The sequence below is a fragment of the Pristiophorus japonicus genome, chromosome 9, assembly GCF_044704955.1.
Source record: "Pristiophorus japonicus isolate sPriJap1 chromosome 9, sPriJap1.hap1, whole genome shotgun sequence".
In the NCBI taxonomy this organism is placed as follows: domain Eukaryota; kingdom Metazoa; phylum Chordata; class Chondrichthyes; family Pristiophoridae; genus Pristiophorus; species Pristiophorus japonicus.
This window is the reverse complement of record NC_091985.1, coordinates 139,306,812-139,322,085: the sequence shown is the minus strand read 5'-3', so window position 1 is coordinate 139,322,085 and position 15,274 is coordinate 139,306,812.

The following is a 15,274-nucleotide window of genomic DNA, read 5'->3' as shown; positions in this document are numbered from 1 at the left end:
TCTCCATAGACAGTGTTCCCCATAAACTGTATTCTCCAACAACCTGTGATTCCCCATTCACCGTGTTCTCCATACACTGTGTCCCCATACACTGTGTTCCTCATAATGTGTTCTCCCATACACTGTGTTCCCCATACACTGTGTTCCCATAAACTGTATTCTCCCACAAATTGTGATTCCCCATACACCGTGTTCCCCATACACTGTGTCCCCCATACACTGTGTTCCCAGTGTTCCCCCATACATTGTGTCCCCCATACACTGTGTTCCTCATAATGTGTTCTCCAATACACTGTGTTCCCCGTACACTGTGTTCCCCATACACTGTGTGTTCCCCATAAAAAGTGTTCCCCCTTACACTGTGTGTTCCCCAAACACTGTGTGTTTCCTATACACAGTGTTCCCCCATACACTGTGTGTTCCCCATACACTGTGTTCCTCATATACTGTGTTCTCATACACTGTTTTCTCCCATACACTGTCTTCCCCCATACACTGTCTTCTCCCATACACTGTGCTCCCCCCATACACTGTGTTCCCCATACACTGTGTTCCCCATAAACTGTGTTCTCGCATACACTGTGTTCCCCCATACACTGTGTTCCCCAATTCACTGTGTTCCCCATAAACTGTCTTCTCCAACAAACTGTGATTCCCCAAACACTGTGTCCCCCATACACTGTGTTCCTCCTGTTCCCCCATACACTGTGTCCACCATGCACTGTGTTCCTCATAATGTGTTCTCCCATACACTGTGTTCCCCATACACTGTGATCTCAAAATTGTGTTCCCCCATACTGTGTGATTCCGCATACACCGTGTTCCCCACACACTATGTCCCCCATACATTGTGTTCCCTGTGTTCTCCCATACACTGTGTCTCCCATACACTGTGTTCCCTTAATGTGTTGCCCATACACTGTTTTTTCCATATATTGTGTTCCCTCATACACTGTGTTCCCCCATTCACTGTGTTCCCCATACACTGTGATCTCCATATATTGTGTTCCCTCATACACTGTATTCCACACACACTGTATTCCCCCATACACTGTGTTCCCCCATAGAGAGACTATGTTCCCCCATACACTGTGTTCACCATACACTGTGTTCCTCCATACATTGTGTTCCCCATAAAGTGTACCCCATACAATGTGTCCCCCATACAATGTGTTCCCCCTACACTCTGTTCCCAAATGCTGTGTTCCCCATACACTGTGTTTCCCATAAAGAGACTGTGTTCCCCCATACACTGTGTTCCCCCATAGAGAGAATATGTTCCCCCATACACTGTGTTCACCATACACTGTGTTCCTCCATACATTGTGTTCCCCATAAAGTGTACCTCATACAATGTGTCCCCCATACACTGTTTTCCCCATACACTTGTTCCCCATACACTGTGTTCCCCATGCACCATGTTCCCCAATATATCGTGTTCCCCCATACCCTATGTTTCCCATACACTGTATTCTCCATTCACTGTGTTTCTCCATAAACTGTTTTCCCCCATAAACTGTGTTCCCTCATACACTGTGTTCTGAATAATGTGGTCTCCCATACACTGTGTACCTCATACACTGTGTTCCCCCATACACTGTGTTCCCCCATACACTGTGATCCCCATAATGTGTTCCCCCATACAGTGTGTTCCCCCATATACTGTGTTCCCCCATACACCGTGTTCTCCATACTCAGTGTCCCCCATACACTGTGTTTTCCCCATACACTGTGTTCCCATACACTGTGTTCCCCCATACACTGTGTTCTCATACGCTGTGTTCCCATACACTGTGTTCTCCCATACACTGTGTTCCCCATACATTGTGTCCCACATACACTGTGTTCCTCATAATGTGTTCCCCCATACACTGTGTTCCACATGCACTGTGTTCCCCCATACACTGTTTTCCCCATACACTTGTTCCCCATACACTGTGTTCCCCATGCACCATGTTCCCCAATATATCGTGTTCCCCCATACCCTATGTTTCCCATACACTGTATTCTCCATTCACTGTGTTTCTCCATAAACTATGTTCCCCCATAAACTGTGTTCCCTCATACACTGTGTTCTGAATAATGTGGTCTCCCATACACTGTGTCCCCATACACTGTGATCCCCATAATGTGTTCCCCCATACAGTGTGTTCCCCCATATACTGTGTTCCCCCATACACCGTGTTCTCCATACTCAGTGTCCCCCATACACTGTGTTTTCCCCATACAATGTGTTCCCCATACACTGTGTTCCACCATACTTTGGGTTCCCCATATGTTCCCCAATACACTGTGTTCCCCCATTCACTCTGTTCCCCCATACACCGTGTTCCCCCTTACGTTGTGTCCCCATACACTGTGTTCCCCATAATGTGTTCCCCCATGCACTGTGTTCCCCCATATATTGTGTTCCCCCATACACTGTCTTCCCCATACACCCTGTTCCCCCATTCGGTGTGTTCCCCCATGCACTGTGCTCCCCATACACTGTGATCCCCATATACTGTGTTCTCCCATAAACTGTGTTCTGCCATACACTGTGTTCCCCATACACTGTAATCCCCCACATAGTGTGTTCCCCATATACTCTCTTCCCCATACACTTTGTTCTCCCTAAACTTTGTTCCCTCATACACTGTGTTTTCCCCATTCACTGTGTTCCCCCATACACCGTGTTCCCCCTTACATTGTGTCCCCCATACACTGTGTTCCCCATACACTATGTCCCTCATATACAGTGTTCCCATACACTGTGTTCTCCCATACACTGTGTTTCCCCCATTCACTGTGATCCCCCATACGCCGTGTTCCCCCTTACATTGTGTCCCCCATACACTGTGTTCCCCATAATGTGTTCCCCCATGCAATGTGTTCCCCCATACACTGTGATCCCCATACACTCTGTTCCCCCATTCGGTGTGTTCCTCATAACGTGTTCCCCCATACACTGTGTTCTGCCATACACTGTGTTCCCCATACACTGTGATTCCCATACATTGTGATCCCCCACATAGTGTGTTCCCCATACACTCTCTTCCCCATACACTTTGTTCTCCCTCAACTTTGTTCCCCATACACTGTGTTCCCCATACACTGTATTCCCCATACATTCTGTTCTCCCATACATCGTGTTTCCCCATACACTGTGTTCCCTCATACACTGTGTTCCGAATAATGTGGTCCCCCATACACTGTGTTCCCCCATACACTGTGTATTCCCCATACACTATGTCCCTCATATACAGTATTCCCATACATTGTGTTCTCCCATACACTGTGTTTCCCCATTCACTGTGTTCCCCCATACACAGTTTCCCCCATACAATGTGTTTCCCCATTCACTGTGTTCCCCCATACACCATGTTCCGCCATAAATTGTTTCCCCCATACACTGTGTTTCCCCATACAATGTGTTCCCCATACACTGTGTTCTACCATACATTGGGTTCCCCATATGTTCCCCAATACACTGTGTTCCCCCATTCACTCTGTTCCCCCATACACCGTGTTCCCCCTTACATTGTGTCCCCCATACACTGTGTTCTCCATAATGTGTTCCCCCATGCACTGTGTTCCCCCATACACTGTGATTCCCATACACTCTGTTCACCCACTCGGTGTGTTCCTCATAATGTGTTCCCCCATACACTGTACTACCCATACACTGTGATCTCCTACACTGTGATCCCCCACATAGTGTGTTCCCCATACACCGTGTTCCCCATACACTGTGTGTTCTCCATACATTGTGTTCCCTTATCGAGAGACTGTGTTCCCCCATACACTGTGTCCCCCATACACTGTGATTCCCATAATGTGGTCCCTATACAATGTGTTCCCCCATGCACCGTGTTCCCCATACACTGTGTCCCTCATACACTGTGTTCCCCATAATGTGTTCCCGTGTTCCCTCATACACTCTGTCCCCCATACACTGTGTTCCTCATAATGTGTCCCCCAAACAATGTGTTCCCCCATACACTGTGTTCCCCATACGCTGTGTTCCCCATACACTGTGGTCCCCATAGAGAGACTGTGTTCCCCCATATAGTGTGTTCCCCCATACACTGTGTTCCCCCATACACTGCTTTCCCCCATACACTGTGTTCCCCATACAATGCGCTCTCCAATACAGAGACTGTGTTCCCCATACACTGTGTTCTTCCAGACACTGTTACACTGTGTTCCCCATACACTGCTTTCTCCCATGCACAGTGTTTCCCATGCATTATGCTCCCCATACACTGCATTCCCCCATAAATAGATGTGTTCCCCCATACACTGTTTTCTCCATGCACTGTGTTCCCCATAGATTATGTTTTCCCATTCAGGGACTGTGTTCTCCCATATACTGTGTTCCCTCATACACTGTGTCCCCCCATATACTGTGTTCCCCCATACACTATGTACCCCGTAGATTGTGTTCTCCCATACAGAGACTGTGTTCCCCATACACTGTGTTCCCACATACAGAGACTGTGTTCCCCATAAATTGTGTTCCCCCAATCACTGTGTTCCTCCATACACTGTGTTCCCCATACACTGTGTTCCCCCATGGAGGTAATGTGTTCCCCCATACACTGTGTTCACCATACTCTGTGTTCCTCCATACACTGTGTTCCCCCATACACTGTTTCTTCCCCATACGCTGTGTTCCCCCATACACCGTGTTCCCCCTTACATTGTGTCCCCCATACACTGTGTTCCCCCATACACTGTGATCCCCATACACTCTGTTCACCCACTCGGTGTGTTCCTCATAATGTGTTCCCCCATACACTGTACTACCCATACACTGTGATCCCCTACACTGTGATCCCCCACATAGTGTGTTCCCCATACACCGTGTTCCCCATACACTGTGTGTTCTCCATACATTGTGTTCCCTTATAGAGAGACTGTGTTCCCCCATACACTGTGTTCCCCCATAGAGAGAATATGTTCCCCCATACACTGTGTCCTCCATACACTGTGTTCCCCATAAAGTGTTCTCCCATACACTGTGTTCCCCATGTTCCCTCATACACTCGCTTCCCCATACATGGTTTTCCCCCATACACTGTGTTCCCCATACATTGTATTCCCTCATACAGCGTGTTCCTCATAATGTATTCCCCCATACATGGTGTTCCCCCATACACTGTGTGTTCCCCATACACTATGTCCCTCATATACAGTTCCCATACACTGTGTTCTCCCAAATACTGTGTTTCCCCATTCACTGTGTTCCCCCATACACAGTTTTCCCCCATACACCGTGTTCTCCCTTACATTGTGTCCCCATACAGTGTGTTCCCCATAATGTGTTCCCCCATGCACTGTGTTTCCCCCATACAATGTGTTCCCCATACACTCTGTTCCCCCATTCGGTGTGTTCCTCATAACATGTTCCCCTATACACTGCGCTCCCCATACACTGTGATCCCCATACACTGTGATTCCCATATACTGTGTTCTCCCATAAACTGTGTTCTGCCATACACTGTGTTCCCCATACACTGTGATGCCCATACACTGTGATCCCACACATAGTGTGTTCCCCATACACTCTCTTCCCCACACACTTTGTTCTTCCTAAACTTTATTCCCCATACACTGTGTTCCCCATACACTGTATTCCCCATACATTCTGTTCTCCCATACATCGTGTTTTCCCATACACTGTGTTCCCTCATACACTGTGTTCCCCCATACATTGTGGTCCCCATAGAGAGACTGTGTTCCCCAATACACTGTGTTCCCCCATACACTGTGTTCCCCATGTTCCCTCATACACTCTGTTCCCCATACACTGTGTTCCCCCATACACTGTGTTCCCCATACATTGTGTTCCCTCATACAGTGTGTTCCTCATAATGTATTCCCCCATACATGGTGTTCCCCCATACACTGTGTTCCCCATAAACTCTGTTCCCCATACAGTGTGTTCCCCCATACACTGTGTTCCCCCATAAACTGTTTCCCCCATTCTCTCTGTCCCCCCATACACTGTGTCACCCATACACTGTGTTCCCCCATACACTGTGCTCCCCCAATCACTGTGTTCCCCCATACTCTGTGTTCCCCATACACTGTATTCCCCCATACAGTGTGTTCCTCATAATGTATTCCTCCATACACTGTGTTCCCCATACACTGTGTTCCCCCATGGAGGTAATGTGTTCCCCCATACACTGTGTTCACCATACTCTGTGTTCCTCCATACACTGTGTTCCCCCATACACTGTTTCTTCCCCATACGCTGTGTTCCCCCATACACCGTGTTCCCCCTTACATTGTGTCTCCCATACACTGTGTTCCCCCATACACTGTGATCCCCATACACTCTGTTCACCCACTCGGTGTGTTCCTCATAATGTGTTCCCCCATACACTGTACTACCCATACACTGTGATCCCCTACACTGTGATCCCCCACATAGTGTGTTCCCCATACACCCTGTTCCCCATACACTGTGTGTTCTCCATACATTGTGTTCCCTTATAGAGAGACTGTGTTCCCCCATACACTGTGTTCCCCATACACTGTGATTCCCATAATGTGGTCCCCTATACAATGTGTTCCCCCATGCACCGTGTTCCCCATACACTGTGTCCCTCATACACTGTGTTCCCCATAATGTGTTCTCGTGTTCCCTCATACACTCTGTCCCCCATACACTGTGTTCCTCATAATGTGTCCCCCAAACAATGTGTTCCCCCATACACTGTGTTCCCCATATGCTGTGTTCCCCATACACTGTGGTCCCCATAGAGAGACTGTGTTCCCCCATATAGTGTGTTCCCCCATACACTGTGTTCCCCCATACACTGCTTTCCCCCATACACTGTGTTCCCCATACAATGCGCTCTCCGATACAGAGACTGTGTTCCCCATACACTGTGTTCTCCCAGACACTGTTACACTGTGTTCCCCATACACTGCTTTCTCCCATGCACAGTGTTCCCCATGCATTATGCTCCCCATACACTGCATTCCCCCATAAATAGATGTGTTCCCCCATACACTGTTTTCTCCATGCACTGTGTTCCCCATAGATTGTGTTTTCCCATTCGGGGACTGTGTTCTCCCATATACTGTGTTCCCTTATACACTGTGTCCCCCCATATACTGTGTTCCCCCATACACTATGTACCCCGTAGATTGTGTTCTCCCATACAGAGACTGTGTTCCCCATAAACTGTGTTCCCCCAATCACTGTGTCCCTCCATACACTGTGTTCCCCATACACTGTGTTCCCCCATGGAGGTAATGTGTTCCCCCATACACTGTGTTCACCATACTCTGTGTTCCTCCATACACTGTGTTCCCCCATACACTGTTTCTTCCTCATACGCTGTGTTCCCCCATACACTGTGTTCCCCATACACAGTGTTCCCCCAAACACTGTGTTCCCCATACACTGTGTCTCCCATACACTGTGTTCCCTCATATACTGTGTACCCCAATCACTGTGTTCCCCATACACTGTGCTCCCCATACACTGTGTTCCCCCAAACACTGTGTTCCCCATACACTCTGTCCACCATACACTGTGTTCCCCCAAACACTGTGTTTCCCCCATACACTGTGTACCCCCAATCACTGTGTTCCCCATACACTGTGTTCCCCCATACACCGTGTTCCCCCATACACCGTGTTCCCCATACACTGTGTCCTCCATACACTGTGTTCCCCATAAAGTGTTCTCCCATACACTGTGTTCCCCATGTTCCCTCATACACTCGCTTCCCCATACATGGTTTTCCCCCATACACTGTATTCCCCATACATTGTATTCCCTCATACAGCGTGTTCCTCATAATGTATTCCCCCATACATGGTGTTCCCCCATACACTGTGTGTTCCCCATACACTATGTCCCTCATATACAGTTCCCATACACTGTGTTCTCCCAAACACTGTGTTTCCCCATTCACTGTGTTTCCCCATACACAGTTTTCCCCCATACACCGTGTTCTCCCTTACATTGTGTCCCCATACAGTGTGTTCCCCATAATGTGTTCCCCCATGCACTGTGTTTCCCCCATACAATGTGTTCCCCATACACTCTGTTCCCCCATTCGGTGTGTTCCTCATAACATGTTCCCCTATACACTGCGCTCCCCATACACTGTGATCCCCATACACTGTGATTCCCATATACTGTGTTCTCCCATAAACTGTGTTCTGCCATACACTGTGTTCCTCATATACTGTGATGCCCATACACTGTGATCCCACACATAGTGTGTTCCCCATACACTCTCTTCCCCACACACTTTGTTCTCCCTAAACTTTATTCCCCATACACTGTGTTCCCCATACACTGTATTCCCCATACATTCTGTTCTCCCATACATCGTGTTTTCCCATACACTGTGTTCCCTCATACACTGTGTTCCCCCATACATTGTGGTCCCCATAGAGAGACTGTGTTCCCCCATACACTGTGTTCCCCCATACACTGTGTTCCCCATGTTCCCTCATACACTCTGTTCCCCATACACTGTGTTCCCCCATACACTGTGTTCCCCATACATTGTGTTCCCTCATACAGTGTGTTCCTCATAATGTATTCCCCCATACATGGTGTTCCCCCATACACTGTGTTCCCCATAAACTCTGTTCCCCATACAGTGTGTTCCCCCATACACTGTGTTCCCCCATAAACTGTTTCCCCCATTCTCTCTGTCCCCCCATACACTGTGTCCCCCATACACTGTGTTCCCCCATACACAGTGCTCCACATACACTGTGTTCCCCCAGACACCGTGTTCCCCATACACTGTGTTCCCCATGTTCCCTCATACACTCTGTTCCCCATACATTGTGTTCCCCCATACACTGTGTTCCCCATACATTGTGTTCCCTCATACAGTGTGTTCCTCATAATGTATTCCCCCATACATGGTGTTCCCCCATACACTGTGTTCCCCATAAACTCTGTTCCCCATACAGTGTGTTCCCCCATACACTGTGTTCCCCCATAAACTGTTTCCCCCATTCTCTCTGTCCCCCCATACACTGTGTCCCCCATACACTGTGTTCCCCCATACACTGTGCTCCACATACACTGTGTTCCCCCAGACACCGTGTTCCCCATACACTGTGTTCCCCATAGCCTGTGTTCCCCAATACAATGTGTTCCCCATGCACTGTTTTCCCCCATAGCAAGACTGTGTTCCCCCATACATTGTTCCCCCATAAATAGACTGTGTTCCCCCATACATAACTTTCCCCCTTATGGAGACCGTGTCCTCCATATATTGTGCTCCCCATGATCTGTTCCCCAAACACTGTGTTCCCCCATACAATGTGCTCCTCATAATGTGTTCTGCCATACACTGTGTTCCCCCATACACAGTGTTCCCCCATACATTGTGTTACCCATAAACTGTTTTCCCCCATAATCTCTGTTCCCCCATACACTGTGTACCTGCAATCACTGTGTTCCCCCATAAACTGTGTTCCCCATTCACCGTGTTCCCCCATACACTGTGTCCCCCATACACCATGTTTCTTCTAAACTGTGTTCCCCATACACTGTGTCCCACTTATACTGTGTTCCCCATAATGTGTACCCCCATAGAGTGTGGTCCCCCTTACACTATGTTCCCTCATGCACCATGTTCCCCCATACCCTGTGTTCCCTCATAATCTGTGTTCCGAACAATGTGGTCCCCCATACACTGTGTTCCCCCATACACTGTGTTCCGAATAATGTGGTTCCCCGTACACTGTGTTCCCCCATACACTGTGTTCCCCATACAATGCATTCTCCGATACAGAGACGGCGTTCCCCATACACTGTGCTCTTCCAGACACTGTTACACTGTTACACTGTGTTCCCCAGACACTGCTTTCTCCCATGCACAGTGTTCCCCATACATTGTGCTCCCATGCACTGCTTTCCCCCATAAATAGACTGTGTTCCCCCATACACTGTTTTCTCCATGCACTGTGTTCCCCGTAGATTGTGTTCTCCCAAACAGAGACTGTGTTCCCCCAAACACTGTGTTCCCCTTACACAGAGACTATGTTCCCCATACACTATGTGTTCCCCATACACTGTGTTCCCCATACACTGTGTTCCCCATACTCTGTGTCACCCATACACTGTGTTCCCCATGCACCATGTTCCCCCATACACCGTGTTCACCATACACTGCTTTCCCCCATACACTGTGTTCCCCCTACACTGCATTCCCCAATACAGAGACTGTGATCCCCCATATACTGTGCTCTCCCATACTGTTACACTCTGTTCCCCATAGCCTGTATTCTCCCATACAGAGACTGTTTTCTCCCATACACTGTGTTCATCATACACTGTGCTCCCCCATGCAGAGTGTTCCCCATACATTGTGTTCCCCATACACTGCGTCCCCACATACGCAGACTGTGTTCCCCCATATACTGTGTTCCCCCATACACTATGTTCCCCCATAGAGACGATGTTCCCCATACACGGTGTTCCCCCTACACTCTGTTCCCCATACATTATTTTCTACCCTACAGAGACTATGTTCCCCATACACTGTGTTCCCCATAAACTGTGTTCCCCATACAGTGTGTTCCCCCATACACTGTGTTCCCCCATAAACTGTTTCCCCCATTCTCTCTGTCCCCCCATACACTGTGTCCCCCATACACTGTGTTCCCCCAATCACTGTGTTCCCCCATACTCTGTGTTCCCCATACACTGTGTTCCCCCATACAGTGTGTTCCTCATAATGTATTCCTCCATACACTGTGTTCCCCCCATACACTGTGCTCCCCCAATCACTGTGTTCCCCCATACTCTGTGTTCCCCATACACTGTGTTCCCCCATACAGTGTGTTCCTCATAATGTATTCCTCCATACACTGTGTTCCCCCATACACCGTGTTCCCCATACACTGTGTCCTCCATACACTGTGTTCCCCATAAAGTGTTCTCCCATACACTGTGTTCCCCGTGTTCCCTCATACACTGTGTTCCCCATACACTGTGTTCCCCCATACACTGTGTTCCCCATACACTGTGTTCCCCCATACAGTGTGTTCCTCATAATGTATTCCCTATACACTGAATTCTCCCACACACTGTGTTCCCCCATACACTGTGTTCCCCCATACACTGTGTTCTCTCATAAACTGTTTCCCCCATTTTCTGTATCCCGCCATACACTGTGTCCCCCCATACACCATGTCCCCCCATACACCATGTTCCCCCATGCACTGTGCTCCACATACACACACTGTGATCCGCATAATGTGTTCCCCCATACAGTATGGTCCCCCATACACTTTGTTCCCCCATACACATGTTCTCCATGCACTGTGTTCCCCCATACAATGTGTTCCCCATACACTGTGTTCCCCCATAGAGAGACTGTGTTCCCCCATACAGAGACTGTGTTCTGCCATACTTTGTTCCCCCATAAAGAGACTGTGTTCCCCCATACACAGCGTTCCGCCTTATGGAGACTGTGTCCCCCATAAATTGTCCTTCCCAATCTGTTCCCCAATACACTGTGCTCCCTCATACACCATGTTTCCCAAACACTCTGTTCCCCCATACAATGTGCTCCTCATAATGTGTTCCACCATACACTGTGTTCCACCATACACTGTGTTCCTCATAAACTGTTTTCCCCCATAAACTCTGTTCCCCCATACACTGTGTACCTCTAATCACTGTGTTCCCACATACTCTGTGTTTCCGCATACAACGTGTTCCCCATACACCATGTTCCTTCTAAACTGTGTTCCCCATACACTGTGTCCTACTTATACTGTGATCCCCATAATGTGTACCCCCATACAGTGTGGTCCCCCTCACACTATGTTCCCCCATGCACCATGTTTCCCCATACCCTGTGTTCTCCCATACTCGGTGTTCCGAACAATGTGGTCCCCATACACTGTGTTCCCCCATACACTGTGTTCTGAATAATGTGGTCCCCCATACATTGTGTTCCCCCATACACTGTGTTCCCCATACACTGTGTTCTCCCATATTCTGTGTTGCCCCCATACACTGTGTTCCCCATAAACTGTGTTCTCCATACAATGTGTTCCCCCCATACACTGTGTTCCCCATACATTATGTTCCCCCATACACTGTGTTCCCCATATACTGTGGTCCCACATACACTGTGTTCTCCCATACACTGTGTTCCCCCATACACTGTGTCCCCATGGACTGTGATCCCATAATGTGTTCCCCCATACAGTGTGGTCCCACATACACTGTGTTCCCCCATTCAATGTATTCCCCATACACTGTGTTCCACCATACATTGGGTTCTCCATATGTTCCCACATACACTGTGTACCCCATTCACTCTGTTCCCCCATACACCATGTTCCCACATACATTGTGTCCCCCCCATACACTGTGTTCCCCCATACACTGTTTTCCCCAATTCACTGTGCTCCACATACACTGTGTCCCCCATACATTGTGTTCCCCATACACTGTGTTCCCCATAATGTGTTCCCACGTACACTGTGTTCACTGTGTTCCCCCATAAACTGTGTTCCTCATAATGTGTTCCCCATACACTGTGTTCCCATACACTGTGTTCTCCCATACACTGTGTTACCCATACACTGTGTTCCCCCATACACCGTGTTCCCCCATTCATTGTGTCCCCCATTAACTGTGTTCCCCATACAGTGTGTACCCCATACACTGTGTTCCCCATAATGTGTTCCCACATACACTGTGTTCCCCGTGTTCCCCCATACACTGTGTCCCCCATATACGGTGTTCCCCCTACACTGTGTTCCCCATACATTATTTTCTACCCTACAGAGACTATGTTCCCCATACACTGTGTTCCCCATAAACTGTGTTCCCCATACAGTGTGTTCCCCCATACACTGTGTTTCCCCCATAAACTGTTTCCCCCATTCTCTCTGTCCCCCCATACACTGTGTCCCCCATACACTGTGTTCCCCCATACACTGTGCTCCCCCAATCACTGTGTTCCCCCATACTCTGTGTTCCCCATACACTGTGTTCCCCCATACAGTGTGTTCCTCATAATGTATTCCTCCATACACTGTGTTCCCCCATACACCGTGTTCCCCATACACTGTGTCCTCCATACACTGTGTTCCCCATAAAGTGTTCTCCCATACACTGTGTTCCCCGTGTTCCCTCATACACTCTGTTCCCCAGACATTGTGTTCCCTCATACACTGTGTTCCCCATACACTGTGTTCCCCCATACAGTGTGTTCCTCATAATGTATTCCCTATACACTGAATTCTCCCACACACTTGTTCCCCCATACACTGTGTTCCCCCATACACTGTGTTCTCTCATAAACTGTTTCCCCCATTTTCTGTATCCCGCCATACACTGTGTCCCCCCATACACCATGTCCCCCATACACCATGTTCCCCCATGCATTGTGCTCCACATACACACACTGTGATCCGCATAATGTATTCCCCCATACAGTATGGTCCCCCATACACTTTGTTCCCCCATACACGTGTTCTGCATGCACTGTGTCCCCCATACAACGTGTTCCCCCTAAACTGTGTTGCCCCATTCACTGTGTTCCGCATACACTGTGTTCCCCCATTTACTATGTTCCGGATACAATGTGTTCCCCCAGACACTATGTCCCCCCATACACCATGTTCCCCCATACACTGTGCTCCACATACACTTTGTTCCCCCAGACACCGTGTTCCCCATACCCTGTGTTCCCCCATACAATGTGTTCCCCATACACTGTGTTCCCCCATAGAGAGACTGTGTTCCCCCATACAGAGACTGTGTTCTGCCATACATTGTTCCCCCATAAAGAGACTGTGTTCCCCCATACACAGCGTTCTGCCTTATGGAGACTGTGTCCCCCATAAATTGTCCTTCCCAATCTGTTCCCCAATACACTGTGCTCTCCCATACACCATGTTCCCCAAACACTGTGTTCCCCCATACAATGTGCTCCTCATAATGTGTTCCACCATACACTGTGTTCCACCATACACTGTGTTCCCCATAAACTGTTTTCCCCCATAAACTCTGTTCCCCCATTCACTGTGTACCTCCAATCACTGTGTTCCCACATACTCTGTGTTTCCGCATACAACGAGTTCCCCATACACCATGTTCCTTCTAAACTGTGTTCCCCATACACTGTGTCCTACTTATACTGTGATCCCCATAATGTGTACCCCCATACAGTGTGGTCCCCCTCACACTATGTTCCCCCATGCACCATGTTTCCCCATACCCTGTGTTCTCCCATACTCAGTATTCCGAACAATGTGGTCCCCATACACTGTGTTACCCCATACACTGTGTTCTGAATAATGTGGTCCCCCATACACTGTGTTCCCCCATACACTGTGTTCCCCATACACTGTGTTCTCCCATATTCTGTGTTGCCCCCATACACTGTGTTCCCCATAAACTGTGTTCTCCATACAATGTGTTCCCTCCATACACTGTGTTCCCCATACATTATGTTCCCCCATACACTGTGTTCCCCATATACTGTGGTCCCACATACACTGTGTTCTCCCATACACTGTGTTCCCCCATACATTGTGTCCCCATGGACTGTGATCCCATAATGTGTTCCCCCATACAGTGTGGTCCCACATACACTGTGTTCCCCCATTCAATGTATTCCCCATACACTGTGTTCCACCATACATTGGGTTCTCCATATGTTCCCACATACACTGTGTACCCCATTCACTCTGTTCCCCCATACACCATGTTCCCACATACATTGTGTCCCCCCATACACTGTGTTACCCATACACTGTGTTCCCCCATACACCATGTTCCCCCATTCATTGTGTCCCCCATAAACTGTGTTCCCCATACAGTGTGTACCCCATACACTGTGTTCCCCATAATGTGTTCCCACATACACTGTGTTCCCCGTGTTCCCCCATACACTGTGTCCCCCATACACTGTGTTCTGCATAATGTGTTCCCCCATACACCGTGTTCCCCATACACTGTGTTCCCCCATACATTGTGTCCCCCATAAACTGTGTTCCCCATAATGTGTTCCCCATACACTGTGTTCCCCCATTCACCATGTTCCCCATACACTGTGTCCCCCATACACTGTGTTCCTCATAATGTGTCCCCCAAACAACGTGTTCCCCCATACACTGTGTTCCCCATACGCTGTGTTTCCCATACACTCTGGTGCCCATAGAGAGACTGTGTTCCCCCATATTGTGTGTTCCCCCATACATTGCGTTCCCCCATACACTGTGTTCCCCATACAATGTGTTCTCCGATACAGAGACTGCGTTCCCCATA